Here is a 16,787-nt window from a genome sequence, read left to right as displayed (position 1 = left end):
TATCAACTGAAAGCCTGAATAAAACAAAAAACTGAACAAGAAAGAATTTGCTCTCTCTGCCTGACAGTCTTAAGCTGGGACATCAGTCTCCTTGTGCCTTAGGACCCGCCTGGAACTTACCCCATCAGATCTTCAGACTAAAGCTCTTGGGACTTCCCAGACTCCATGACCACGTGAAACAATTCCATATTGGGCCATGGGAACCCTTGGAAGGTGATTAGATTTAGATGAGGTCATGAGGGTGAGGTCCTCATGATGAGCTTGGTGCCCTTGTAAGCAGAGACCAGACAGAACTCCCTCTCTCGCTCTGTCTGCCATGTGAGGACATAGCAGGACAGCCATCTGTGAGCAGTAGAAGTGGGTTCTCACCGAGAGCCCAGTCAGCTGGAACCTTGATCCTGGACTTCCAGCCTCCAGAACTGTAAGAAATAAATATCTGTTGTTTCAGCCACCCACCCAGTCTGTGGTATTTTGCTATGGCAGCCCAAGCTGACTGATATAGCTCCTCCTTTCAAGAACTGGACCTCAACTTCCCAGCCCTTCTTTTTCTTTCCTTTTTTTATTTTTAATGTATATATATATTTTTAACATTTATTTATTTTTTTGGCTGCGTCAGGTCTTCATTGCAGGGCACGGGCTTCTCTCTAGTTGTGGCATGTGGGTTTTCTCTCTGTAGTTGTGGTGCATGGGCTCCAGGGCATGTGGGCTCTGTAGTTTGTGGCACAAGGGCACTCTCATTGAAGCACGTGGGCTCAGTAGTTGTGGCACACAGGCTTAGCTGCCCCGCAGCATGTGGGATCTTAGTTCCCTGACCAGGGATTGAACCTGCGTCCCCTGCATTGGAAGGCAGATTCTTTACCACTGGACCACCAGGGAAGTCCCAGCCCTTCTTAGTAACTCACTTTCTGTGAATATAATAAGGCAGAAGTAACACGTCCCTCTGACACCCAGTTATGAAAGACACTGGGCCTTTCTCCTTCCTCTTCATCTCCATCTCCTTTCATCACTCGCTCTGGGGAAAGACGGCTGCCATGTGGCAGGGACACTGGGCACTACATGGAGGGGCCCATGCAGAGCAGCAGGCTTTCAGCCAACAGCCATGGAGGAACAGGCTGCAGACCCCACACAAGTGAACCTGGAAGCGAATTCGAGGGTCCTGTTGAGGCTTCAGATGACTCAGGCCCTGCTGGCAGTTTAACTGCAACCTCATGACAGATCCCAGGCTCCTGACCCTCAGAACTGTCTGTTAATCCATACTTGTTATTTTCAGGTGCTTAGTTTTGGGGAAATCTGTTACAAAACCACAAACAATACAATTGAATAACTCAGTGACAATTCACGAACCAAACTTACTCATATAATCAACACTCAGATCAAGAAACAGAACAGTAGGGCTTCCCTGGTGGTGCAGTGGTTGGGAGTCTGCCTGCCGATTCAGGGCATGCGGGTTCGTGCCCCGGTCCAGGAGGATCCCACGTGACATGGAGCGGCTGGGCCCATGAGCCATGGCCGCTGAGCCTGTGCGTCTGGAGCCTGTGCTCCGCAACCGGAGAGGCCATGGCAGTGAGAGGCCCATGTACCGCAGAAAAAAAAGAAAAGAAAAAAGAAACAGAACAGTAACAACATCCCTAAAGCCCCCTCTTCTCATTCCCAGTCACAAAACCCACTAAGCACATGTGCCACCCTATCCTTTTACACATAAATTAGTTTTGCGTATTTTGTGTGGTGTCCTATAATATGTACTCTTTTAGGTCTGATTTCTTTTATTCAACATTCTGTCTGTGTGATTCCTCCATAATATGGTGTAGAGTTTTAGATCATTTACTTGCATTGTTTACAGCATTCTGTTGTGTGATCAAACTACAATTTATTCATCTGCTCCAGGAGGACATTCCCTTCCATCATTCTCCTTGGCCGCTCCTGAAGACAGATGAAGGAACACTCCCTTGCAGTGTTTGGTCAGCTCTCTCTGTACCCTCAGCCAGCAGAGGGCTCAGGGCCCAGTCATCTGTTTCATCTCAAACAGCATCATTGCCTTTTAGTCTAGTCTGGGTGATGCTTTTGCCAACACCACTCTCTCAAAAACTTTCTGTGTGTCTTAGACTGTTTGGGAGGCTATAACAAAATGCCCACAGACTGGGTGGCTTCTAAACCACAGAGATTTATTTTTCACGTTTCTGGAGGCTGGAAGCCAGGGTGCCAGCATCGCTGGGTTCTGGTGAAGGCTCTCTCTCGGGCTGTAGACTGCCAAACTCTGGCTGTGTCCTCACAGGGTGGAAGTGGTAAGGGAGCCTTCTGAGGCCTCTTTTATTAGGGCACTAACACCATTCACCCAGACTCCACCCTTATGACCTCATGACCCTCCCAAAGGCCCCGCCTTCCATGCCATCACGTTGATGAACTTTGGGGAGACACAGGCATTCAGACCACAGCGGTGGGTTTCCCTCCTTGATTCCTGTGCCACAGTCATGAATCAACTTCACGTGCCGAAAACCACAACCCAAATTCTTTTCACGACATGCCTCTGAGTTTACTTTGAGCAGGGAAGGCTTCTACAGAATCACACTGAAGTACAGCGTGCTCTTATCCCACCGAAAGGCTCTACCAGGGGCCACCCCAACGAAGTGTGTTACAGCTATGCCTTGAGTTGCCGTTTACCCCAATCCTTGTCCTGCTGGCCGAGTTTTGGATACGGATGTCTTCCCGAGAGGCTCACATTTGATTGATTTGGAAATAGTTTCATTTTCCAATGCTGCAACTTTTGCGCTCTCTCCAGGGCTTCTAAATTCAGCTTGCAGATGGATCCGTTCCTTTCTGAGGGCATGCCTTACAGAGTGAAGCTAGAGGCAAGAGTTCATGGTTTCAGCACTTGCCTCATTCTCCTCACCCAGTGATGCCTTATGTTCATTAGATATATTTTCTTTCTTACAAGTTACTGTAGGTTTACTGTAGTTTACTAGGGCTGCCACTAGGGATACCACTGACTGGGTGGTTTAACAATGAGTTTATTTTCTCACAGCTCTGGAGGCTAGAACTCCAAGGTCAAAGTCTCAGCAGGATTCTCTCTCCTGAGGCCTCTCTCCTTGGCTTGGAGATGACCATCTCCCCAGCTGTGTCCTCACATGGTCCTTCCTCTGTGTCTGTGTCCTAATCTCCTCCTCTCATATGGAGCAGGGCCCCACCCTAATGACCTCATTTAACTTAATCACCTCTTTAAAGACCCTGTCTTCAAATACAGTCACATTCTGAGATACTAGAGGTTAGGACTTTAACACATGAAATTGCGGTGGACACAATTCAACCCATAACATTTACCACAGGTAATTTTGTCAGTCATACAGATCTTCATTTTCTCAGGGTTGTATAACAGTTTTTCTTTCTTTCTTTCTTCTTCTTCTTCTTCTTTTTTTTTTTTTTTTGTATAACAGTTTCTTACTACCCACCACCCGGTCCCAAAGCAATGCCCCATATTTGTTTTTTGTTATGGAAGTACATTGTTTCTGGGTACTAACTTCCTTACCAAAATAATGCCACGTATAAAACAGCCTCAACATCTGTGGCTTATAACCACATTTACTTTTTTTCCCTCACTCACTTGTGGGTTGGTTGGGGTTTGGATGAACTTGGCTAATCTTGTGCCAAGGCTTCAGATTGGGCCCAGGTCTTCTCCACGTGCTCCAATCTGAACTTCAGGCTGGAAAGGCAGTGGGTACTGGGGACATGTACTCACGGACACAGCGCAACTGCCGAAGTGCAAGCCAGACAGCGCAGGGCATTGAAACCTTTGCTGGTATCATGATGCTAACATTCAGTCCATCAAAGCGAGTCCCAGGGCCATGCTGGGACCCAAGGGGTGAAGGGGTCCCCTTAGCATGTCACAAAGCCACAGCAAGAGGGTGGATGAACAAACCGCTGCAGGGGATTAAGATGTAGGATCGATAATTCAATGTACTACAAATCTAGCCTTTGTGCACCCTTTTCTCAGACGATGCTTGGGTTTTGAAATTAGAACCTTAAATCAATTTATTCCACCCCAACTTACACACTATAGTTTTCATATATTTTAATTCCGATTTTTTTTTTTTTTTTTTGCGGTACGCGGGCCTCTCACTGTCGTAGCCTCTCCTGTTGCAGAGCACAGGCTCCGGACGCGCAGGCTCAGTGGCCATGGCTCACGGGCCCAGCCGCTCCGTGACATGTGGGAACTTCCCGGACCAGGGCACGAACCGGTGTCCCCTGCATCGGCAGGCGGACTCTCAACCACTGCACCACCAGGGAAGCCCCTCTGATATGTTTTTTTTTTTTTTTTTTGCAGTACACAGGCCTCTCACTGTTGTGGCCTCTCCCGTTGCGGAGCACAGGCTCCAGACACGCAGGCTCAGTGGCCATGGCTCACGGGCCCAGCTGCTCCGCAGCATGTGGGATCTTCCCGGACCGGGGCACGAACCCATGTCCCCTGCATCGGCAGGCGGACTCTTAACCACTGTGCCACCAGGGAAGCCCTGATATGTTTTTAATCCCTGAAGGCATTGTTATTTTTGTGTTATACAGTCGACTTCCATTTAGATTTACCAACACACTCTTCTTGTTGAATTTTATTCTTCCTACATCTCTGATCCTCCAATTAGAAATCATTTTATTTTTGTCTAAAGAAAATCCATTAGTATTTCCTTTGGTTAAAGTCTACCAGTAATGGATTTTCTCAGATCTCATTTGTCTGCAAATGTCATAATTTCCCTTTCATTCCTAAAGGAATTTTTTGCTGGATATAAAATCTGGGTTAGCAGTTATTTTACTTTCCCACTTTGAAGATATGATTCTTCTGTGTTCTGGCTTCTCTAGTTTGAGAAGTCAGTTTTCAGTTTAATTATTGCTTCTTAGAAAGTGATTTTTTTTCAGTATGGCTGCTTTTAAGATTTTTTTTTTAAGTTCTCAGCAGTTCTACTATGATATGCCTAAGTGTGGTTTGTTTTTTATGAATTCTGATTGAAATCTGTAAGGCTTCTGGAACCTGAAGCTTGACGTATTCCATCAATTTTAAGAAGACTTCAAGTCTTTATCTCTTTAGACACTGCTTCTGCCTATTCTCTCCACTTCTAGGACCCCAATTCCATGAAGGTCAGATTGTCTTACTGTATTATGTATCTTCTACCCTCTTCTCTCTGTGCTTCAGTTTGGGTATATTCTTCTGACCTAACTCCACCTTCATTACTTTTCTCTTTTCAGCTGTGTGTAACCTACCAACAACACTATCCATTGAATTTTCAGTTTCAGTTATATTTTTCAGTTCTAGAACGTCCAGTTGGTTCTTCTTTCATAGTTTGCAGGTCAGTGATAAGGTTCTCAATCTTGTCTTTCATCCTCTTACCATATAAAGCATAGCCCTTTAAGTCTTCGGAAAAAGTCTGTTATCTGGACCCGCTGCAGGTCTGTTTGTTACTTCTCTTCATTTACAGTCATTTGTCTTCTCTCCTTGGACATCTGCTTATTCCTGACTGAATGCTGATCACTGCACATGAACAACTGTAGAAATAATTTGAGCTCTATCATGAGGTTCTCTCTCTCCCGAAAGAACCTATATTTGCCGCTGGCAAGGACTGACATTATTTGAACGGAGTCCCAAGCAACCTGGGGTCCAAAATACCACATGAGGGTACCTCCGTGGTGGTTCCCAGACTCCAAACTTTGTCCTCCCAGGGCTGCGAGGGTGTTAAAGGTGCTGCTGCCCTCTTGGCCCTGCTCTGGAATTGGCTAACGCCCCTCAGGAGAAGCATCCCTGATACCCGGCTAACCTTGCTCACTTCCTCTGTTTCCCGGATGTTGACCCAGTTGTCAGTCATCGCCTTGTTGGTTCGCTGCTGCTTTCCGGAAACGGAAGTTCTCCAGAGACGGTTTAATTTCACGTATCGGAAAGCCCGCGAGAACTTGGATTTGGATATGACACGTTTTCTGTGCCCATTATCGTCTTCTGTCTTTCAGCTCTCCCTTCCTTCCCCCTTCCATAAACGGCCATGTGGTGCTGGGGCTGAGGCTCTGAAAACCGCTGGCAGATGTTCAGTCGGCGTCCGCCCAGGGGCGCTGGAGGGCGCCTGCGGGCTCTGATCCCAGAGGCATCGCCCCAGCCCCACCTCTTCAACAGGCAGAGCAGAGTCTTCCCGCCCAAGAGGCTGAAGCCAGGCTGCAGTTTCTCCAAGACTTGCAGAACCAGCCTCAACGCACCTCCTCCTCCGAGGTCTGTATCCCAGCCTCTGGGGACCCCTCCTCTAGGATTGGAAACTCTGGCCCCAGCCGTCCACCTCCTCCCCCCAGGGGCTGAGTTCCAGCTCTGCAGACCCTTCTTCTAAGGTGCAATGTTTCCAGGTTCTTCCCATTCACCCCGAGCTCTGGGGGCATGGCCCTAACTACACCTGTCCCTCCACCACCACCTGGGTTCTGGTCCTACCCTTCCAGCTCTCCCTTACCTCTTGTTTACATTCTGTTCCCTCTGTTCAAGCAGCTGGTGTGGTTTCTGTCACCGGGCTGGATTCTGACGGACAGAATTCCCAACCTTCCCTCCTCTAGTCTCATTTTATTCACTGACAACAACATGATTAGTTATTTTGGACCCACTTAGAATGTTACGCCAAGGCTTTACTATACTCTGTTACATTTTGCATTTCTAGAATGTCTATTTGGTTCTTTTTCAAATCTGCTTGGTCATTCTTTTTTTTTTTTTTTTTTTTTTTGCGGTAGGCGGGCCTCTCACTGTTGTGGCCTCTCCCGTTGCGGAGCACAGGCTCCGGACGCGCAGGCCCAGCGGCCATGGCTCACGGGCCCAGCCGCTCCGCGGCATGTGGGACCTTCCCAGACCAGGGCACGAACCCGTGTCCCCTGCATCGGCAGGCGGACTCTCAACCACTGCGCCACCAGGGAAGCCCAATGCTTGGTCATTCTTTACAGTTTCTTTCCCACGTGTATTTTTAAGTTTGTCATTTAGCTCTTTAAATACATTAAATATAGTAATTTAAAGTCTGTGATAAGTTCATTTTCACAACTTCTGTGACAGTATCTGTCTCTTGGTTCTCCTTGTTCTTTCTTGTGGTGACTTGTTTCCTTGAGTGTTTTTTAAATTTTTTATTTATTATTTATTTTTTAACATGAACTAATTTTCCTTAGAGTTTTATTTGTAGGATGAAGGTCTACAAGAATAACTGTAGGATAGCTAGAATTTGCCTTTTGCTTATGAGTGAAGTTGGATTCTTATTTTTCATGTTTAAGAATCAGTCATATTTCTTTTCTATGCGTTATTTTTTCATATGTTTTTGCCCATTTTTCTATTTAGTTGTTGATCTTATTGAGTTGTGGGAGCTCATCATTTCTATTGTGAAGATGGGAAATCATCACAAAGGATTTAAAGATTTTTTTCAGGATTACTTGGCAAGTTACCAGTAGTGAGGTTATTAGAATCCTTTTCAAGTCAGACGTTTAGTTCCTTTACACGTAAAGACACTGGGCGAGGTCCTGACTTATTAACAATCCTGTCATTTTGCTTAACTACAATTTTCCTAAAATTCCTTTCTTCTAGGCTGTAAATTTTTAGTTTTGACCTCCAAAAGCCCTGGGGTGGGAGGAGGGGTGGGGTGGGGGGAAGGGTGGGGATGTAGGGAATGAAATACTACAAATACTAAAGACTTTATATAGTGTTCGGGGTGAAGGGTGCTTTGGTTCATCGGCATTACTGCCAAAATAGAGAGATTTGGGAAATGTAGTACTACCCACAGCCAGAGTCCATATTGTTAGCTGATGAGGCTGCAGACGTGGAACCTGCAGTCTGCAGAGGTCCCGCCTAACACTGGAAAGAGATTTAATTTGAAAGTGAACAGTCTGTTTTCTTCTTTAACATATTTTTGGCTGCTAGATTGTGAAGCTGTTGTGCAAATAATTGCACCATCACTGTGTTATTCACGGTGTCCTATTCATTTCTTAAAATTACCGGGGAGCAAGGCGGAGCGCAGAGGAGATCGGTTACCCCGAGCGTGGGAACGCAGACAGCTCAGGCCTCCCCTTCCCTGACGAACATCCTGTATGCAGCCGAGCCACCTGTGCGCAAAACACCTTCAAAAGGTGCCTCGGGAAACAATGACCGCTGGGCGAACGAGGTGTGCTTTCCGTGCCGGACCTGCCACTACAGATGTGCAGCCACCGGCCACCCAGGTGACCGTCGCGCCTTCGGTGGCCCACCTGCTGCTTTGCGGTCTCTCAGCTCTCCGCACCGATGTTCTGACCCAACAGTGTCCAGAAATGTTTACATGCAAAGCCAGGAAAGATGTTTAGGAGCGCCTTGCATGTAAACACATCACACGTAATTCCAAGACTCCTTTTACAGTGTTTTTGGCCCATCTGTGCCTGAATTTTAAAAATGTCCCTGAACTCAACTGTCCAGACCTTCCCCCTCTGCCCTTTCTCTGCACATGGAGGGCTCGAGGGAAGGGCGCCGGAACTGGGCTTCTCTCGCCTGGAACCCCGTCACTCGGGGAACTTGCTGAGGGCAGCCCGTGCCTAGTCTGTCCGAGCGTACCTGCCCTGGGCACGGCCAGGAGTCAGCCCGAGACCCCTTCACCTGCCCGCGCACACCTGCCGGGGGTCAACCCGGGACCCCTTCACCTTCCCTGGGCACCGGCGGGGCAGCGCAGACTCGTTCCTGCTCGGGGGACTGGGAGGACCGGCAGCAACAACCGGGACTACTTTTCGCAGACCCCCCATCCCCACCCCGGTCGGCCGGCGGAGGGAGCGCGGGCAGAGATGTCTCGGCGCGCGCCTCAATCAGTGCGCATGCGCGCCTCAATCAGTGCGCATGCGTGTCTCCGGTGGGGCTCCGCGCCTTCCTGCCCGCCAGCTTGTGCACTTCTCTCAGGACCTTCCAGGTGAGAACCGGGAGCCGCGCGGGGACGGGTTGCGCTCGGTCCTTCGGCCGCGTCCCAGCCGCCTGCGGGTCCCAGAGGGCGCCGCCGACCCAAGCCCCCAGCCCCCAGCCCGGTGCGGTGGGGGCGCGGGTGCCGCGCGTGCGGGCCGCCCGGCGTTCGCGGGCTAGAAAACCCCCGGGGCTCAGACTTGGACGCGGGCAGAGGACGAAGGTCCGACCACACGTCGCCTCCCGGTGCGCGGACAGCGGGGGCTGCTCGGCCCTCGGGCCCGAGTGTCCTTCTCGGGGAGGGCCCGAGTGTCCTTCTCGGGCTTCGCGCTCCTCCCTGGGTGGGGGCGGCGCCGACTCTGTCCCTGGGTTTCGTCCTCCGGTCTTGCCCCGGGTCCCTGCCCAGCACCTGGGCAGAGGCGTTTTCCCAGAGGACAGCCGTCCGCTTCAAGTCCCTTGGTGAGCGGCCCCGTCGCGCCGGGGTGAGGATGCCGGACCCGCGGGGCCCCGGTAGCCCCTCTCGCTGCCCCCCCACGTGTCCTCCAGCACCTTGTCTGCAGCCCCCACGATGGCCCGTGAGCCTCGGCACGTGGTACTGTCTCTTTGCAGAACATGCTCCCCCCTCGCCCCCTCTTTCCCAGCCACCAGCTGCTTAGCCTCTGGTTTCTGCTCAGACGACGCCCCCCACCCCAGGCCGGCCCTGACCTTCAGGGTGAGGGGCCCCTTCTCTGCGCCCGTGGTCTGGGAGCTTCCCTGAGGACGCCCCACCCCGTGGTGTGGTCGCTGCTCTCCCTCCGGCCTGCAAGCACAGGAACCCACTGCCCGGGGCCGAGCAGGCCCTCAGATCCGTGAAGGAGTGAAAGCGATTTCCTAATAAGATGTTTGGATAGTCGGTGACCGACCAGGTGTCACGAGGACTGTCTGGTGACGCGGTTCGTGGGCTTTTCCAGGCCCCCAGCTTGCTCCCCTGGGGCCCTTCACCCCACCTGATCGCTCCCCAGACGAAAAATCCTTTAAGAGAGTGGACATCGGTTCTCCAGTTGTACAATATTAGGAAGTGGAGGATGTAGACTTGTGACTATAAAATATCAGTTCTATTCGTTTAAACTGTTTTTCCTCTAGATCTTGGTTTCTGTGTCACCTATAGAAAAGTAATTCTAGATACTTTACAAGTGATCTAATTGTAACAATATTTTTTTTCTGTTTTTAAATTTAGTTTGTTCCACATGATTTTCCCCAGAGAAAAACAGAACTTTTTTTGTTGTTGTTGTTCGGTACGCGGGCCTCTCACTGCCGTGGCCTCTCCCGTTGCGGAGCACAGGCTCCGGATGCGCAGGCTCAGCAGCCATGGCTCACGGGCCCAGCCGCTCTGCGGCATGTGGGATCTTCCCGGACCGGGGCATGAACCCGTGTCCCCTGCATCGGCAGGCGGACTCTCAACCACTACGCCACCAGGGAAGCCCGACAATACTTTTATAACGGTCGGTGGGGAAACAAATACATGTGCAGGAACCGTTACTCTATGGTCAGCTTCTCCATTACGCAGTGGGCAGACCGTTACTCTATGGTCAGCTTCTCCATTACGCAGTGGGCAGAGGCCACACGTGTTATGTCTCCTGCATCCTAATAAGGTGTTCCCTCCACTTGGGCTTCAGACAGTGGCGAGTTATTTTGCTTTATTTATCCTGTCACCCTAGTTTGGAGGGGCGGACTGGTGCTGCAGAAACATTTCTCATAAGTACTGTTTGAACTTAAAAAAAAATCAGATACCTGAGTTTGAAGGCGGTTGCCGTTTGTGATATCCGAGAACGGCAAAAAACTAAAAGGGCTAAGAACTGGGTATGCCTTGATTCACAAGAGGACTGGCTGGACCGTTTGGTGGCAGAGAATTTCTGTTCAGAGCTCCAGGAATTCTCTCCCGGCTGCGTCAGGAAGCAGCTGCTGGTGTGTGAGAGTTTTGAAACGTGGCACAGCTCCCCACAGAGGCATACAGATTGGTCCCTCAGGGTCTGGTCTTGGAGCTCAGAGGTGATGTTCTTAACAGACGCGGACTTGGCCAAGGGAACCCGTGTAAGTTTCAGGAGCCCGGCAGTCTCTGGTCTTGATTAGCACCTCTCGGCGCGGCTGGGACTTCATAGCACCCGGCGGGGCCACCTCGGGTGGAAATCCGAGTCTCTGCGCTGTGGCGTTGCCTCCTAGACGAAGCTGAGAACCAGTCTTCTAGAGGTTAGTCGTTATTCATAGTTAGAGAGGTTGATGTTCGAAGCCTTTTTCACGTGGGGGCTGAGCTTGAACTGAAGACATTGAGCATCCGAGTGTGCTGGCAGGGCTCTGGGGAGGACATGTCTGCCCAGAACATGCTTGGTTTATGTTGCTGCCTCGCTTTTCAGATTCTTTTTTTCATTTATTTATTTATTTATTATACAGCAAGTTCTTATTAGTTATCTATTTTATACATACCAGTGTATATATGTCAATCCCAGTCTCCCAATTCATCCCACCACCACCACCCCACCCCCCAGTTTCCCCCTTGGTGTCCATACGTTTGTTCTCTCCATCTGTGTCTCTATTTCTGCCACTTTTCAGTTTCTAAGACGCACAACAATGGGCTTACTGTGTCCTAGAATTGTTGTTCTACGTCTATATGAAGCTTTTTGTAAGGTCTTGTGTAAGCTGTTAAATTTTACCTGTTGGCTGACTGATGGTCCTTATACTGGAGGTAGATGCTGGGCTCATCATTTGCGTCTGACTTTCTTGTTTACAAAGTGAGTGTGTGGCAGGTGAGTGACCGAGTATCGGGTGGATTAGAGTCGGGCATCTTTGGAAAAACAAATTTAAATCTTCAAGATCCCCAAACCGCACATGCTTCCCGGTGCTCTTTGAGTTTTGTTGGGTCGATGGAGGTGTCATGTCCTACGTGATCTTAGCCAAGCTTCCCCAGGCTCCTCAGCGTCCTGTAGCTGGGGCAGAAGTATTTGGAACAGGCTTTAAAGTAATATGTGTGCATGGAAGAATTGCCCCAAATAAAAAGTATGAATGGAAACTGTGCAATCAGGGGGGTCTCTCTCCCCATAAGAAACTGTTAAGGAAAGCATTATATTTTCAAAAAAATGATTAAAAGAATTATATTAAAAATATTCTCCTGGGCCTCCCTGGTGGCGCAGTGGTTGGGAGTCCACCTGCTGATGCAGGGGATACGGGTTCGTGCCCCGGTCCGGGAGGATCCCATATGCCGCGGAGCGGCTGGGCCCGTGAGCCATGGCCGCTGAGCCTGCGCGTCCGGAGCCTGTGCTCCGCAACGGGAGAGGCCACAACAGTGAGAGGCCCCCTTACTTCAAAAAAAAAATAAATAAATAAATTCTCCTGGCCTTTGCTTTTGTAACTTAACACGATTTGAAGATTTCTTTTAAAATCACATACTGTACTGGGACTTCCCTGGCGGTTCAGTGGTCAAGACTGCAGTTCCAATTCCGGGAGCGTGGGTTCGATCCCTGATCGGAGAACTAAGATCCCACATGCCGCATGGTGTGGCCAAGGGGGAAAAAAATCACATACAGATCCCAGCATGTATTTGACAGAATTGCTTACTAACATCCCCTGGGATGGTAGTTGTTGGCTCCCTGTCACCCCATCCTAGAAATGTGTCCTCGCCTCCCTGCTCATCCTGATTTTTCTTTCCCTTGCTGCTTCACCTCCTCCGCTGCTTTTAGCCTGTTCATTTTCTTCTGCCACCTCTCTTGCTGGAGGCCCGCTGGACCCTCTGTGCCAGGGGAGGTGACCATCCCCCTGGGCTGGCTGAGGAAGGGCGCCACGGAGCTGGGATGGCAAAGTTCAGGGGCAAAATTAGAATCCAAGCAGATCTTGACAGACTGGGATCCAAGTAGATGACATTTAACAGGGATAAATATAGGGTCTTATGCATTGGTTTTAAAATAGAGAAAACTTGCTGTGGTGTAATTTGAGAGAAGTCTGTAATGCACTAAAAATGTAGCTTTTAAACTATCCTGAACTAACCTACTCCTAAAATTTAGGTAAGTTCCAGAAAAGACCTTAGTATCACCATTTTTTCATAGGCCCTCATTTACAGAGCTTCCTCTAACATAGGAAAAGGCTTGCTAATAAGTTTGAAATATAAAATATATTTTCTTAAACTGCATATTTTCTTGACTGCCTAGAAGAAGAAACCTCTCTACTAATTAATTATATAACATCCATGTTCTGGGCCCTGGGATCGGCAGTGAGTGAGCCTGGGGAGGAGACAGGTGCAGAAGGAACAAGGCCCGGAGGTGACAGCCCAGGTGTTGACCCCGTGGGGCATCTGGCTCTTTGACACGAGAAGCTAGTGTTGTCACCAGCGACCTGTGTGAGCACAGCTGCGGCCCTGCCGGCCAGGCTGCAGTCCCTTCAGTAGAGCAGCCACAGGACATTCAGATGCGCAGTTTCTTTTATGTTTTCCTCAGCGTCAGATTCGAATATGGGTTTGTTTCATCGCAGGTCTAGAGAACCGAAAGGATTGTGAGAATGTCTTTTTTTTTTTTTTTTTTTTTTTTTAATTTTTGGCTGCACCACACAGCATGTGGGATCTTAGTCCCCCGACCAGAGATCGAACCTGTGCCCCCTGCATTGGAAGGCAGAGTCCCAACCACTGGACTGCTGGGGAGGTCCCTTGTCTACTTGTATTAACTCTGATACGGGCCATTTTAAATGTGTAGCTTGGTTACCTACCAGACTGATTATTCTGGGAATCAGAGTCCTTGGTTATTTCTACTGACTAATGGAAAACTGCATCTTGGGACTCTTTTTGCACGTGGAGTAAAACTCAGGGGTATCAGGTACTCTTTGTGGGGTTGTGCTGTGTTTAGCAACCCGGGCCCCAGCCCTCAGGGTTCTCGAGTCGTTGGAGTTAAAGCTGTCCCTGCCTGTCTCCAGAGACTGCAGGATCCCACCCGGCTGGAACCACCGTCTTCATTTGTTCTGGTTCTAATGGTCTCTGGCTAATTTTTGCGTCCATGGTTCCCAGATGTTAAGACACCATCTTATGTTTGTGAGGTACTGGACTTTTCCCAGTGCCACGAATGTGTGTATAAGCTCTTACGTGAGGAACTGGACTCAAATCACTAATTTTTTTTAATATATGTATTTTTAAATTTATTTATTTTATTATTTTTGGCTGCATTGGGTCTTTGTTGCTGCGTACGGGCTTCCTCTAGTTACGTTGAGCGGGGGATACTCTTCCTTGCGGTGCACAGGCTTCTTTTTGTGGTGGCTTCTCTTGTTGCGGAATACAGGCTCTAGGCGTGCGGGCTTCAGTAGTTGTGGCTCGTGGGCTCTAGAGCGCAGGCTCAGTAGTTGTGCACGGGCTTAGTTGCTCCGACGCGTGTGGGATCATCCCAGACCTGGGCTTGAACCCTTGTCACCTGCATTGGCAGGCGGATTCTTAACCACTGCACCACCAGGGAAGCCCCATGGAAGTAGATTTAGACTTTGTGACGTGCAGGGGAATGCTTTAAGCAAAAGCTCTTGGGCGGGTCTTTGTTATTGCTTCCTTTGGGGAAACCAGTTTCTGGGCCCATCCCCAAGGCCTCCTTCCCGCCGGCTTGCCATGGTCATGACTGGGCTCCTGCCTACTGGTGTCATCCTTATTCCCGTGGGTTCCCGTGTGTTCAGCCCCTCAGGGTTGCGGGCTCCTGGAAGCCTGTCGCTGCTGTGCTGGCTGTACCTGTTAAAGGCAGAGATGCATGTTCGCATTGGCCTCCAGTAGTCACTTGCTGTGATCCCTTATCTGGTCTAGATCTGATCTGTTTCAGAGAGGAAAAACTTACTTTAATCAAATGCTGCTTTTCTGTTTAGCTCCGAAACCTGGGACTTAATCCAGCTGACGCTGGCTTCAGCATACTGACCATGGGACCTGGCAGGATTCCGTGTGCCCAGGACGAGCCGGCCCAGGTGGTGAATGCTGGCATGAGTGACCCACGGCGCCTGCTGCACAGCCAGTCTGCAGACAGAGCCACCGTGCATCCAGCCTCTGGAAGGTACTCCTGATGGATGTTCAGAAAGGCATTTACCTCACCTGCTTTGTTACCTTTTATATTGAACAAGTGTCAGACACTCACAGCAAAGTGTCATCAATAGCATTAAACTCCTGAAGTTTTAGCAGAAGCTGTGTCTTGCGCGTCCTGTTCAATAAGAGGCCCTGAGCTTTGGTGCCCTCACCACTGCGTCCAGATGCGTGCGAGGGAGGGAACACCATGCCTCACCCTGCAGGCACTCTTGACCTCAGAGGGGAAGGTTGGGTGATGGCGGGGAGGGAGGTTGTCCAGGCATCCTGGAGTGTGCATCCAGATCCTGCTTCACTTGGGAAATGTGCCAATGACGGGGCCGTCGGGCGTTTAGTAGAATTTCACTTCCCTGGACTTGGGGTCTCGGGTGCTTGAAATCTAGTTACTCTGAGGACATAGAATCTTTCCCTACTGCCAGGATTCAGGGACTGAAAGGATTATGTATATATTGGGCTTGCTAGTGTTTTACGTGGAAATCTTTATCACTTACTTTGAAAAGTGAAAGCGCTTTCTGGACCTAAAATTTGTGAATGCCAAATATTAGCTTTGCGTTGCTTCTATTTTTTTACAGAAAGAGGGTTTACTTGGTCATTTCAGTAGGTAGAGGGACATGTGGAAGTGAAGACCTTTCTATTCGAAAAGAAATAGCTGAGTAATTTTTATTCAAAATGATGTTTTGTCTGTTATCAGCTCTATTTCTTGTCACTATTTTTTTGAACATGTAGTGTAAGCATTGTAAACTGTTTTAAGTTTAATTGAAGTTATTAAACTTCCTGAACTCTTAATGATACTTTTGGCTCCTCTGCGTTTTCTGTTTCTACAGTATTGTCGAGAGACCCTGTCTAGTGTGCTGTTTGCTGTTTGGTGTGCTCCACGGGTCTCGCGATGCCCAGCCTGTTGGTCTCCTGGGCCCTTTAACGTGTGGCTCTCCTGAGGTGTGGGCGTGGGGGCAGAGAGAACATGGCATCTGCATGTTGTCCATCTCTCCATCCAGAGACCACCAGGAGCACCATGGGAGGTGGGCCTGGGTAGGAGGGTGTTAAGAAGAAGCTTTGATGGGATCTGGGCTTCCGTTGGGTAGTCTGGGGGACGGTCTAAGGAAGCCAGAGTTTGCTGTAGCTTGGACGCTGTCAGAGAGAGGAGTGATTCTCTGATTGGGCATCTCAGGAACCCTCCCTATGGCAGTGGTGGGGTGCGGTGGGGGCAGACTGGAGAGCGTGAAGCTGGGATGGGTGAAGAGACAGCAGCCACTCATTTTAGCCAAGGGGGGGCTCTTGGTGTTTCAGGGGAGGCACAGTGACTTGGTTGTCGTCTGTGCTTGGATCACGCCCTGAAGCGGCCTTCCCATCTCACTGCATCTCGGTCCCGGGGGCTCTGTGAGTGGCTCCCATTCCGGGAGGGCAGCGTGACCCGCCTCCAGGTGCCCGGCTGCCCCTCTTCTCTCCGTGTTCACATGAGCTGCTGCAGCTGGAACCACGTGCGGCGCTGTTTTCTTTTTCTTTTTCTTTTTCTTTTTTTTGCTGTTTTCTTTTGCATGAGGAAGCATGAGGCGGTAGGACCAATGTGATGTCATCTTAAGGCTTTTCTCCTGTTCTTACTGCAACCCTGTGGCCACAGGAGGATCCTGGACCCTGTAGTACATGTTACTGGCAAATGGAGGCCACACCAAAGTGAGCAAAGTTGTCTTTAAAAAAGTATTTGTACAGTGATAGCATTACACAGGTAACTGAATTACACTGTTACTGTTTCACAAGCCTGGGCTTTTCCATGGGGGCTGGTGTGAACTCGTGGGGATGGGGGTCTGAGCCTGGACGATCACAGGCGCCCATGTTGGCTGA

General features: G+C 49.6%; 1 long non-coding RNA gene across 1 annotated transcript; it reads left to right on the top strand.

The window, feature by feature from the left end:
* Window positions 1-7,890: 7,890 nt before the first annotated feature.
* On the top strand, window positions 7,891-15,049 carry LOC309814484. The gene is made up of 2 exons (XR_014295691.1): window positions 7,891-8,903; window positions 14,741-15,049. It is a non-coding gene; the product is annotated as an uncharacterized lncRNA (long non-coding RNA).
* Window positions 15,050-16,787: the final 1,738 nt, after the last annotated feature.

This window comes from Mesoplodon mirus (genome assembly GCF_964341445.2).
Source record: "Mesoplodon mirus genome assembly, chromosome: 13".
NCBI lineage: Eukaryota > Metazoa > Chordata > Mammalia > Artiodactyla > Ziphiidae > Mesoplodon > Mesoplodon mirus.
Note: the sequence above shows the minus strand (reverse complement) of the source record. Positions and strands in the feature narration are given on the sequence as shown.